The sequence below is a fragment of the Mastigoproctus giganteus genome, chromosome 14 (genome assembly GCF_048544385.1).
Source record: "Mastigoproctus giganteus isolate SK-2022 chromosome 14, ASM4854438v1, whole genome shotgun sequence".
Lineage (NCBI taxonomy): Eukaryota > Metazoa > Arthropoda > Arachnida > Uropygi > Thelyphonidae > Mastigoproctus > Mastigoproctus giganteus.
In genome coordinates this window covers 116,890,744-116,904,357 of record NC_143588.1, presented here as the reverse complement: position 1 = coordinate 116,904,357, position 13,614 = coordinate 116,890,744, and positions in this window count along the sequence as shown.

Genomic DNA, 13,614 nt, shown 5'->3' with positions numbered 1-13,614 from the left:
TTAAATATTTTAAAGATGTGCCTCCTGTCACAAAGCATGGCTAAGGACTTTATCCTTGAATTATGTGGGTTTTTCCACAATTAAAATGGCATTTGACAGTGTTCTTACCAGTTAAGAAACCTATTAAAGAGATATTCAAATAATTTAAAATGTGATTGTAACCTTTATATAATAATTCCCAGATTCACTGGACCAACAGATATAAATCCATTGGTATTTATTTTATATTTTGACTAAGAGTATTTACTGTCAATATTTATTGTAACCTAAGGTTCCCTGAACTTCTGTTTCCTTGCCAGTTACTTTTGCTTTTGAAAGTATTTGTTGAAAATTATTTGTATATTTAGTAATGAATTTGGTTATTAAAGATCTTTATAATTAGCACTAGCTGCATAATTAATTACTGATCAAGGATTTTGTTTGTTTTATATGCACTTAATTTTAAAAGATAATTTAATTAATTGGAATAGAACTTGAACCAGGATTTGTCTTGAACCCAGTCAAAATTATGAACTGTAGCCCTGAACTTCTTTTATATAAAGTTTTGCCTATACAGTATCTGTGTCATGTTTGGATTTTGTATATACAGTACGTGTACTGTGCTTAACAATATGTTAAATTAATTATTTAAAAGTATATAATATACTTTTAAATAGCAATTACATTAGCCAGAGCTGTCACAAGAAATAATAATTTCTAAAAATGCAGTTACCTTCTACCCTTTTTAATTATATGGCAAAGGAACAGTTTGAAGGGACCCATATTGTCAGGAGGAGCTTTACATGGTAAGAAAAAATGTCTCCTTGGAAATGAAAACTAAACATTTGAAATTCCTGGATTTGGATTTGTTACTGCGTAATGGGGTTTTGTTCCAAAACATAAATTTGCACCAAAGTTCATAAATTTATGGTCAGGCACAATAAATTTATTGTGCTTGCTTAAAAATTTATTTCAGTTTGGTGGTGAGTTTGTCTTGCATCTTAGATGTCTGCATAGTTGCATCTCCTAGAAAATTGGATTTTCTATCCCCCAAAACAGGTAGCCCAACACCATCATAGTTTACCGACTCTATATACTGATGCCTCATGGCTTCGGTTGCTTCGTGCAAATATTAAACAACTGCAGATCAGTGACAGCATTAACCTCATGCAACTACTTGAGGCCCTTGTATCATTACATTTGTTTTTAACAAATGTACTACCATACTTTTTGGAAAGTTTAATATATATATATATATATATATATATATACAGGGTGTTTCAGAACTTCTAAGAGGGGTAGGGTACATCCTGACAACTCGAAATCATATGGCAATGTGGGGTCGGAAATGCTTTCCTGAAGCGGTGTTGTACACAGAAGCACCATAAAGAAAAGAGACCGTAAGTGAGAAATCGTTTTAATAATACATGAAAAGAAGCAAAAGGTACATGGATTAAAGTAAGTGTTCGAAGTTTCTTCCACGGGCTACAATGCACGCCTCACATCTCCGACGCATGGACATCCGAACATTCTGGAATACTCCAGGCGAATTTCGAATTTCTTCGGCAGCTACTGCGATTCTTGCAACCAGCTCCTCAGCATTGTCAACAGGGGTGTCATAAACTAGCGATTTCATATGACCCCAGAAATAAAACTCAAGACATGATAGGTCGGGTGACCGAGCAGGCCAACGCACGGGACCACCACGTCCGATCCACTGTTGACCAAATGTGACATCCGGGTAGTTACGAACATCTCCGCTATAATGGGCAGGGGCTCCATCGTGTTGGAACCACATTGTCTGTTGCGTCGATGCAGAAATCTGTTCATCTCTCAAAAGTTGTGGCAATACTTGCTGCAGAAAGATCAAGTAGATAGGTCCGGTTAGACGACACGGTAACAGGTAAGGTCCGATAAGGTGATCTCCCATAATACCGGCCCATACATTGACCGAAAATCGAATCTGTGCTGCACGACGTCGTATTGCATGCGGGTTCTCGACCGCCCAGATATGGTCGTTATGCGTGTTGAAAATTCCTTCCCTTGTGAAGGATGCCTCATTGGAAAACAACACTTCAGCAGGAAAAAGGGGATTTGTAGCACATTTTCCAAGGTACCACTGTGCGAAAGCAATACGAGGTGCATAATCCTCCGGTTGCTGTGTCTGGACACGCTGCCTGGAGTATTCCAGAATGTTCGGATGTCCATGCGTCGGAGATGTGAGGCGTGCATTGTAGCCCGTGGAAGAAACTTCGAACACTTACTTTAATCCATGTACCTTTTGCTTCTTTTCATGTATTATTATAACGATTTCTCACTTACGGTCTCTTTTCTTTATGGTGCTTCTGTGTACAACACCGCTTCAGGAAAGCATTTCCGACCCCACATTGCTATATGATTTCGAGTTGTCAGGATCTACCCTACCCCTCTTAGAAGTTCTGAAACGTTTAACTGAAACACCCTGTATATACATGTGAATATATAGATAGAAATTTAAAATCATATGTATTTTTAATTTAATTCACCAAATAATAATTCACAAATAATCACAAAAATATACTTATATTATTATTTACCTATTTCCATTATCGTTTTATAACCATCTATTTTTATAATCAAATTCTTAGGTAGTCAGGAAATCGATTTTTATTCTTTGTGAAAACGAAAAAAAATATATAGGTTTGTCCACTATTGTTTTTATAACTATTTTTTTTTTTTTTTTATTATTATCAAATCCTTATGTAGTCAGGAAATTGTTTTTATTCTTTCTGAAAACGAAAAAATAAAAATAAATAATTACTGCCAGTACGTAGTACATTGCTAGCATACAGACCGGCAGATAAAGTGAGTATCGCGCATGCTCCGTGACAATTCCTAACACAGACCGGCAGATATAGTGAGTGTCGCGCATGCTCAGCAAGTCGGAACTGCTTGTCAAAATAGCGGTGACGGGCCGATAGTGACTCACGACACTGAAGTGAAGGATTACCGATGTTGCATGTGATTACTCAGGAATCATTCATTATGATTATTATTATTAATAGCCATATAGTGCAAGGAAGCCTGAGGCTTATGCTGCACCAGCTAAAAATTCCGAGTTACCCTGAGAGAGAGAGAAAAGTAGAAGGGAATCGCCAAGAAAGAGAAGAATGATGATATCCAGCTCAGGACCCTGGGTATGCCAAGCCCATACTCACCAGATGTGAGCCCCTGGGGATTCATATTTCAGTGCATGCAATGATGCGCATGGCTTATCAGCTAAAGTTAGTATTATTGGCAAAACGAAGCAACCTTATTCAGTGTTTGCAAAAAAAAAAAAAGAAAAAAAGGTCAGCCACTTGTTCTGTTTCATTCAACCTAACAGATCTTACTCTGATTTTAATTCGCAAATGTGATGAGTAGCACCGCAGTTGGAAGCGGGGGAGAAGTTTCTGCTCTAGGACTCCCATCGAAATTACTGCAAAATATTAGAATATTAAGCTTATAATAGCGATATTTTTTATATGTAGTAAAAATAAAAGCAATATAAAATATGCTGATCAGCAAGAAACAGCATTAAAGTAAATGAAATTAATTAATGGCATCTTAGACTTTCTTATAATAATAGAAAGTTGCCTGCATAGAACAAATAAATAACTAAACCAAAGGCAACCCAGCTTAAACAGTTGAATATCAAGCCATGCAAAGAATAATATTAAAGAAAAAGTGGGGAGGAAAAAATTAATTAAATAAAATAAGAGTAAGCTGAAAAAAGAAATACAAAAGAAAATGCTAAATTTTTAAAAGGAAGGAAAATAACAGCATAGATATAATCTAATAAATAAGAACCAAATTTGAAGAAAATACACAATATCTACAGCAGTAACACTCAGCAAGAGAAGCACACACACACACACACACACTAAATGACCAGCTGGGTCTGTGTGGCTAGAAAACAGAAAGCCAGCTGAAGTTGTGAACGTTAAAATCGCCAAGGAAAATTATCTTACAGTTAGGAAAGTTGGACTGGAGATAAAGTTTCAAAGAGAGAAAGCAAAAGAGTTCCAAGTGGTAGTGAAGTTATTAGAATGATGGAAGCAAGAGATGAATTTGAATGAGGTGGAGAGATTTTAAAACAGAGGAGATTTCAAATTACTGAGTCTCAGACAGTGAATATCAGAGGGGACATATGCACAGTTACCACTTTTAAAGCAAAAGGAATTGTACAGTGAGTCATTTTGGCAACTGAGATGAGCAGTGGTTGAATCAACTGGTAATTGGGATTCTGTCAAAAGAAGTATATAGGGCTTGGTAGATTGTAAGTGAAAATGGACATAATTGAGATCGAAAACCAAGATCATTATATATATTTGTGAAATGAATGAGAGTTTTAGATCTTTTTGCAGATAAGTGTATTCTCTTAGTTTCCCGTTGAGGGTTTTCAGTTGATTATTTTACTGGTCGATGGGTTTTCTACCACCTGATGAAATGACATACAGCTGAAGTATAGGTGAAGTGAGGTACAGCCACTCAGTTTTTCAGTATCAAGACAAAATGAAGTAATGTAGTAATTCATCTGGGACTAAAAAAGACGGGTTATAATTTGGTCAGATATGAAATTTTTCATTAGTAAATTTTGGCCAGGAAGGCCTTGTTTATGACATATAAGGGCCCAGTTGAGTAGGGAAAAAGATGTCATTATCCCTTTGTATAAGATGATGGTGAAACTGCATTTAGAATATTGTGTTCAGGTCTGAAGGCCACAATTGAAGAAAGACTTAGAAGTTGAAAAGAGTTTGCCTTCTATAATTTATGGTCTAGTTGTCCATTAGCAGTGGCAAATGATGCAAGAAAGCAAGCTTATACAGCATTAGCAAAAAAAAAAAAAAAAAAAATCCTCCCATTTCACCTATTCATTGCTTCCAATAGTTTGTCTAGTTCTTCATTGAATTCATTTAAGCTATCAACTTCCACATCTCTAGATGCTACAATTTGCAGAATTGAAACCTTTCTTTGTAGGAGCACTGTTTTATTTGACTCATCAGTCTCATTGCCCTTTGTACTCTTTCCAGCAGCTCAATATCCTTCCTAAAATAAGGCTTCCAGACCTGTATGCAGTACTCAAGATGTGAGCTGACCATTGCCTTATACAATGGGATAATCACCTCCTTATCCCTGCTAGCAAAATTTCTGTATATCATTGACAAAATCCCATTAGCTGTCCTGGCAGCCTGTTTGCATTGCTCAGAAAACTTCATATACGAGTGCACAATTATCCCCCAGGTCCATTTCATTTTCCACTACCTTGGGTGTAGTGCCACACAGTTGGTATATTACTCTAGGGTTTACTGCTACCAATATGCAGTACTTTGCATTTACCAGTTGTGTCGCTGAGGGTTATGGTTGGCTGGAATTGGTTTAGCTAAGGTTGTAGGTTAGGTTTGATTAGACATATGATAAGGTGGAAACCTTGTGATGTAGAAAGATTTTGGGTAAAGGGAAGCTTCCAATATCAGAAGCAATAATGTGGTTGGACGGTTGGATGGCAAATAGGATGGATAGGTGATGGAGGAAATGGTAATTGGAGTGATCAGGTGGATCAGGAAAGTGATGTGGAGAAATTTTCTCACACTGTGAGGTTAGTAGAGTGGAACATTGAGGAATGTAAGAAACATCTAATTGTGATTTATGAGAGGAATTGTGAGGAGTATAAGAAAAATCTGATTATGATTTGCAAGAGAAATTGTGAAGGATGTAAGAAGATCCTTCATGACCCTTACAATTCCTCACAAGGAATTTTAAGGGTCATGTAAGCATAAGTGTGGACTGAAAAGTTTGACAACTAGACATCTAAGGAGGGCTCTGACTGAAGTGTTATAAGCAGTTAAAAGGGTTGAATGAAATGAAGATGGCCTGTTCTCCCTCATAGGTAAGGCAAAAACCAGCAGACAAAAATATAAAATCTCAGAAAATAACAGAATACTGGATCTCATTGATTTATAGGCAGTTGGTTACTGAATGTTGGAATAAGTTGCCTTCCATTGTGGTGGAGGCAGTGAGTCTGTGAGAATGGGAACAGTATGAATATTCTGTTTGTTTTTTAATTATTATTTTATATTTTGGATGATGCAGAAAAAATTGCTTTCATATATCATATGGCTAATACTAATTTGCAACTTGTAATTCCTAAATGCCATTGCTTAAAAATTAAAATTTAAACTGTGAATACTGAGAGTTCATGGCACTTAAAACCCATCTGTATTTGTGTTATTTTGGTTCAGATATAAAACCTGAATGATCTTTATCGTAATCAATGTGAAATCAATTGTACTGGTGTTTAGTAATGATTAGCGTTTTCTCAGAAATCAGTATTAATGACTATTAGTTTTGTAATGTACACAGTTGTTATTCTATCTCTGATATTAAGATTTGTTTATACTGTACTGTGCAAGATGTTTTACTGTACCATATTTAATTCCTACTCTGTTTTTTTTTTCAGGGCCTTTATGGTGGATTATTTATTATTGGATCAAAAACTAAGAAAATGTGATAATTACATTATGTTCCAGTGTGGTTGTACTTTGCATTTTTAAATACTGTACACTGAAAAATTTGATTATTCATTAGATCTGCATGCCACTGTGAATAAATTACGATTTACTTTTAACATTAGCTAACACTCTGAAATGAGAAAATCAGAAGGAAATTTTAAAAAATTTCACTATTATTACAAATGAATGTGGAACTTACTGTTCAATGGAGGAATGTAATAGAACATCAAGTGTGGTTGACAATCAGAGTTCATTCTGGTTTGGAACATGTGATAACACACTTACTTATTCAACTCATTTAAAACGATGTTTATCAGTTCATAATGATTTATGCATACCATATGGCAAAACATCTGCCTCAAATAATCCTAAAAGACATAAGCACGGGGAACCATTCTTATGTGCAGCATGTGGCAAGTCAGTTACACATTCAAATAATTTGAAAGTGCATTTAAGGATTCATACTCACGAAAAGCCGTATTCATGTGAAATGTGTAACAAGGCATTTTCACGTTCAATTGACTTAAAAATACATTTAAGTGTTCATTCACAGGAGAAACTTTTCTTGCCCAGGAAAAGCCTTTTTTATGTACAGTGTAACAAGGCATTTACACGTCCGAGTGATCTGAAGGCACATTTAAGAGCTCATACTCAGGAGAAACCTTATCTGTGTACAACATGTGGAAAAGCATTTCTTCGATCAATTACCTTGAAAAGACATATGGTGGTACACACATGGGAGAAACCATTTTTGTGTGTTTCATGTGGGAGAGCATTTTCGCTGTCAAGTCAGCTGAAATCACATTTGCTTACTCACACTCAGGAGAAAGTGTATTGTGCAATATGTGAAAAGAAATTTTCACGCTCGGGTGACTTGAAAATACATACAAGGATTCATACTCAGGAGAAATCCTTTCCATGTCCAGTATGTGGAAAAACATTTTTGCATTCAGGTGATGCAAAAACACATCTAACAATTCATAATCAGGTGAAACCTTTCTCGTGTGCAAAATGTGGCAGATCGTTTTCACAGTCAAGTCAGCTCAAGTCACACATGGTTATTCATGGTGAGAAGAAACCCTTTTCGTGTCCAATCTGTAAAAAAGGATTTACTTGCTGAAATACTCTAAAAAAACATTTAAAGGTTCATACACAAGAGGAAACATCCTTGCAAGCCACATATAAATAAAGTGTTTTTCAAGTTAACTCCAATCAAGTTAACTTCTAGTATAACTTCATAACTTCAAGTTAACTCCAAAAATTGGTCCTTGAGGTTGTCACAAACATTCTCTCAGATATGCCAGAAAAGCTGTACTTGCTACCTGGGAGTCTAAAACGCTGATGGAACTGATATTCGGGTGACACTCAAGTCAAGTGGACCCAATTTCGGCGAAGTCCGGCGGTCTGTGACAGCCAAATCCTCTACTTGCACCTTCACGATGGTGGGACTGTTAGTAATCCTGGGTATAACCTCCATGCACAAGTACATGGTGGGTGACCACCCAGGTATGAACCAACGTAAGCAGGGGTCGAGGTGTGGCGCCCACACCACATGGAGGAACGCCGCCCCTCTATGTTACCAGGCAGTACTAGGTGGTAGATAACTCCCATCAACCGGTGAAATACCACCACTTTGCTTATTGGAGGCTTGAAGTGGTGGAACCCATGTTTAGTCTCTAGAGTTAAGTTCCGGTCAACCCTTCCCTATCTCTTCCATCATGCAGTATGATTAATGACGAACGTCGTGGCGAGATCCAATATTCCTTACATTTCGAGGGTACAGCTCTAAAACAGTGTTCGCAGGCCGGCCGATAGTACACCGCACTGAACCTATTGGTAACTCTCTGGGAAGCTTCCGGATCAGCTAGTGTATAATCTTGCTACCTCTACTCTGCCAGGTAGTGACTGGAGGGAGTCCGAGTAGTGTGTATGTGGGGAGCATTGTCGAGGCCACGTTATGTCAAGGATCTGGGTATATTCTTACCACATGTACGCCATATCCAAAAATTTCATTACTTCATACAGCATGTCCCACCTACTTTTTCTTACTATTGAATACACCATGAATTGTCAAACTAATAGAGCAAGCTTATCTGCGAAAAGATCTAAACCTCCCAAGCACTTCCTAATTCATTTCACAAATATACGTGGTCTCAATTCTAATCTCAACGATGTTCATTTCCATTTGCAGTCTGCCAAACCCCATGTACTTTTTTTGACAGAATCTCAGTTATCGGTTTATTCATCTACTGCTCACCTCAGTTGCCCAAATTATTCGCTGTATGATTCCTTTCGCCTCAAAGGTGGTACTTGTGCATATGTCCGTTCTGATATTCCCTCTCAGAGACTTGGAAATTTGGAATCTCCTCTCTTTGATCTTCTCTGGCTTAAAATCTCTCTACCTCATTGTGTCAAATTCATCTGTTGTCTCTACCATTCTTCCAACTCCACTAATCACTTGGAGCTCTTTGACTTCCTCTCTTTGCAACTTGACTTTCTCCAGTCCAACTTTCCTAACAGTGAAGTAATTTTCCTTGGTGATTGTAATGTTCACAACTCCAGCTGGCTTCCGTTTTCTAGTCACACCGACCCAGCAGGTCGAGATGCTGAGGCTTTTGCAATTACTAATGACCTAGCACAGATTGTTCATTTAGCTACAAGAATACCGGACAATCTTAATCATACAGCCAATACGCTTGATCTTTTTCTCACAAATAATCCTTATAAGCACACGGTCGAAGTGAGAGGTCCTTTAGGCACTTCAGATCACAACTTGGTGATTGTCTCTTCTCCATCGGAACCTTTATTTCATGACTATTCCCAACCACGTGTTGTTTGGCATTACAAGAATGCCAAATGGGATGACCTGCGAGACTTCTTTTCTTCTTTTCCTTGGTCGGATTACTGTTTCAAAACTTCTGATGTCAACGTTTGCTCAGATCGTGTCAGTGAAATTATTCTTTCAGGAATGGAATCCCTGATCCCACACTCCACTTTAAAATCTCGTCCTTTATCTAAACCTTGGTTTTCCAATAAATGTGCTAAGGCTGTCCAAGAGAAGAATGTTGCATATCGTAATTGGCTTGTTTCTAATTCTTCAGTTTCATTTTCTGCCTACACCAAACCTCGCAACAGTTGTAAAGCAGTTATTAATCAGTCCAAACTAGAGTTTGAACAGGCTAAGAGTAGAAAACTTGCTTCTTGCCCTAATGGTAGCCGAGCATTCTGGTCTCTTGCCAAAGCTATTGGCCGCAACTTTTGCCCATCTTTTCTCCCACCTCTGTCGAAACCACATGGTTCTGTTGTCACTTCAGCCAAGGATAAAGCTGACCTGCTAGCATCCCATTTTTCTTCCAGCTCATGTGTTAATGATCTTGGTAAAACACCTCCCACCATTCCCAACACGCTCCATTCAATGCCTCCTGTGGTCTTCCATCAAAAGGATATCAGAAGGATTTTGATGAATCTTGATGCTAAGAAAGCTGCAGGTCCTGATGGTATTTCTCCACTTGTTCTCAAAACCTGTGCTCCTGAACTTACTCCTATTCTTTGCCACCTTTTTTCACTTTCTTATTCCAAAGGTGTGTTTCCTTCTGCTTGGAAATTTGCTCATATCCAGCCAGTTCCTAAAAAGGGTGACAAATTCCTCCCATCCAATTATCGTCCCATTGCAATTACTACTACTCTTTCTAAAATAATGGAGAAATCAATTAACCGCCAACTCTTCAACTACCTAGAAACCTTCCGTCTGATCAACGATCACCAGTATGGATTCCGTCAGTGTCGATCCACTGGAGATATTCTGGCTTATGTTACCCATTCATGGACTAATTCAATGGAAAGGTTCGGTGAAACACAAGTAGTTGCTCTTTACATCTCAAAGGCTTTTGATCGTGTTTGGCATAAAGGTCTTCTAAACAAGCTTCCATCTTATGGTTTGCCATCTGTTTTTAGTAATTGGTTATCCAGTTTTCTCTCTGATCGCTCACTGAGGGTGATGGTAGATGGCTCTCTGTCTTCTAACTTCTCCACTAATGCCGGTGTACCCCAAGGTTCAGGTCTTTCCCCCACTCTTTTCCTCTTGTATATCAATGACCTTCTTCCATTGACTGGAAATCCTATCCATAGTTTTGCCGATGATAGCACATTGCATTCAACTTTAATTTAAAAAACCTTGTTCTGCTCAATCAGCTTCAACTTCTCGAAAATCTGCTGCCAATTCCTTAAATGCCGATCTTCAGGTAATTCTCCAATGGAGCAAAGACAACTTAGTTGATTTCAATTATTGTAAAACTCGGTCTTGTCTTATATCTCGCAAAAAGGATTCTTCTGCTCCTATGCTTATCTTTGGTGACACTCCAATTTCTTGGCATGATGATAAATCTCTTTTGGGGATTACCCTGACTTCTAATTTCTCTTGGCACAAGCACATTACAAATATTGCTTCCTCTGCATCTAAAAAACTTGGTTTTCTCTTTCGCTCTCGGCGTTACTTTTGCTCTCGGCGTTACTTTTCTTCCAAATAGCTGCTTACTCTGCATAAATCCCTAATCCACCCTGCCATGAAATATTGTTCCCACATCTGGGGTGGTGCCCCTAAAACCTCTCTCAGGCTTCTTGATTCCATTCAGAAGAGGGCAGTTAGGTTAATTAATGATTCATCTCTAACAGAGTCTCTCCACTCGCTTTCTCATAGACGCACTGTTTCTGCTGCATGCCTCTTCTACAGATACTTCCATGGGCACTGTTCTTCTGAATTGGCTTCTATAATTCCCGCTCTCTCTTTCAAAACAGCCCGAACACGTGCCGCCACTAGCCAACATCCATTTACTGTCCAACTTCAAACCCACAGAACCAACTTTTCATCTTCCTCATTTATTCATTCAGCTGCCGTTTTCTGGAACAACCTTCCTTCATACGTATTTCCTGAAAATTACAATCTACAGAAGTTCAAAGTCCAATGTCAACAAATTTTTTTTTTCGTCTTCTTAACGTCAAACCCAAGCAGGGTACTAAGTACTATAGGTTCTAATACCTCTCGTGTTTGGGGTTCACATAAAAAAAAAAAAAAAAAAAAATCACTTGCATATTCATTCCAAAACGAACACCATCACAAATGGAAAAGCATTTCTTTGCTGATGCAATCTGAATGCACATTTAATCAACTTGTTCTTGTAAATGCCTTCTCATTGTGGATCTGAAGCAATCATTTTACTATTTTTTAAATTATTTTTTATTCAATAAAATTAGTTATTATTATGGCTATTAAATAATTTTTTATTTATATCACAAGTTTCCAAATTTTTTTATCATTACCAGAGGATGGATGGTTGTTTTGGAGATTTTGGGTGGATCAACTATTTTGTTTATAGTGCAAAATTTCATATACTACGACATCAAATGGTCTTTATTGCTGTATAAGGCTGATTTGCTTGTAGTGTGAACTGAAAAATGTGGAATAGCTCAGAGAAAAATTCCTCTCTGTACTACAGCCTCAACTGAAAACACCTTTAAGAATTCTTCCAGATTTTCTGATGGGATTTGAACTCTGGCTTCTCTAAACGAGAGACAAGCAGCAAACTAGTGTGGTACTACACTTAAGGTGGTAGAAAATGAAAAAGACCTGGGAGTAATTGTGCAGTCAGATATGAAAGTTTCTGAGCAATGCTGCCAGGGCAGGTCATGGGGTTTTGTCAATGATATATAGGAATTTTGCTAGCAGGGAAAATGAGGTGATTATCCCTCTGTATAAGGCAATGGTCAGGCCACGCCTTGAGTATTGCGTACACGTCTGGAGGATTCATTTTAGGAAGGATGTAGATTTGCTTGAGCGTGTACAGAGAAGGGCAACAAGATTGGTGAGGGGAATGAAGGGATCCTCTTACCAAGAGAGGCTTAAGTTCTGCAAATTGCAGTGGCTGGAGACTATGCACCTGCGCGGCGATCTGATTGAGGTGTATAAGGCCTTGAATGGATTGAGCACGCTGAATTCTGATGGGATCCTTCCACTTGTTCAGATTACGAACCTAATAGGGCATAAATTCAAATTAAGAAAAGACAGATGTAGAATAGATGTACGGAAATGTGCCTTTAGCCAGCGGGTGGTTAATTGCTGGAACAAACTTCCGTCTGTCGTTGTGGAAGTTGATAGGTTAAATAAATTTAAGGAGGAACTGGACAGGCATTTGGAGGGAATGGGGTGAAGAGGGAGACTCTTCAGTAAGTATAATTTTAGAATAGTTTGTATTTCTCTACACTGGGACCAACTGATGATATCACCAACAGCAAATTCTAAGTGGGAAGCATTCAAGGAACATTCATTCAATGCCGCCGTAGCCCAGTGGTCAGGCGCGCGAGTGCATAAGTACACGTGCCTTGAGTGACCCGGGTTTAAGCCTGTGACTGCTGAATACGGTGCTGTTTCTTGTATTCTCTCTACCTTGTGAACTCCTCTGACCATGTGGTCGTCCTGGAGTATAAAAAAAACAACAGAAAAACAGAAACTAATTGTCGGAGCTACTAGGCTTCTCATACCGATTAAGATATATTGTTCACAGTTTAGGCCTAAATGGATGTCAAATGAACTAATGAGACTGATGGCAGAGAAGAAAAATGCATGGGACATAAATTATCAAGTGACACAGAAGCCTATGGCAAATATAAGCTAGTCTGTAATCAGGGGCTCACATCTGGTGTGTGTGGGTTTGGCAAACCCAGGGTCCTGAGCTGGTTATCATCATTCTTCTCTTTCTTGCTTTTTTGGTGATTCCCTTCTACTTCCGACTCTCTCTCTCAGGGTAATGCAGAAATTTTTTTTTATGGCTGGTGCAGCATAAGCCTCAGGCCTTCTTGCACCATATGGCTAATAATAATAAGTCACAAAGCAGGTTATGCAAGTGAAGGCAGATTACGAGAAATCTTTGGCAAAGGAAACTAAGAAAAACAGCAAGGACTACTTTACTTATATAAACTCTGGAAGGAAGGGAATGAATCAGATTGGTCCACTTGATATTGATGATCCTGCTCAGATAGCTGATAATGTGAATGCGTATTTTACATCTACATTCACACATGGAGTTATTAAGGGAGGAAATTGCCAGAAGTT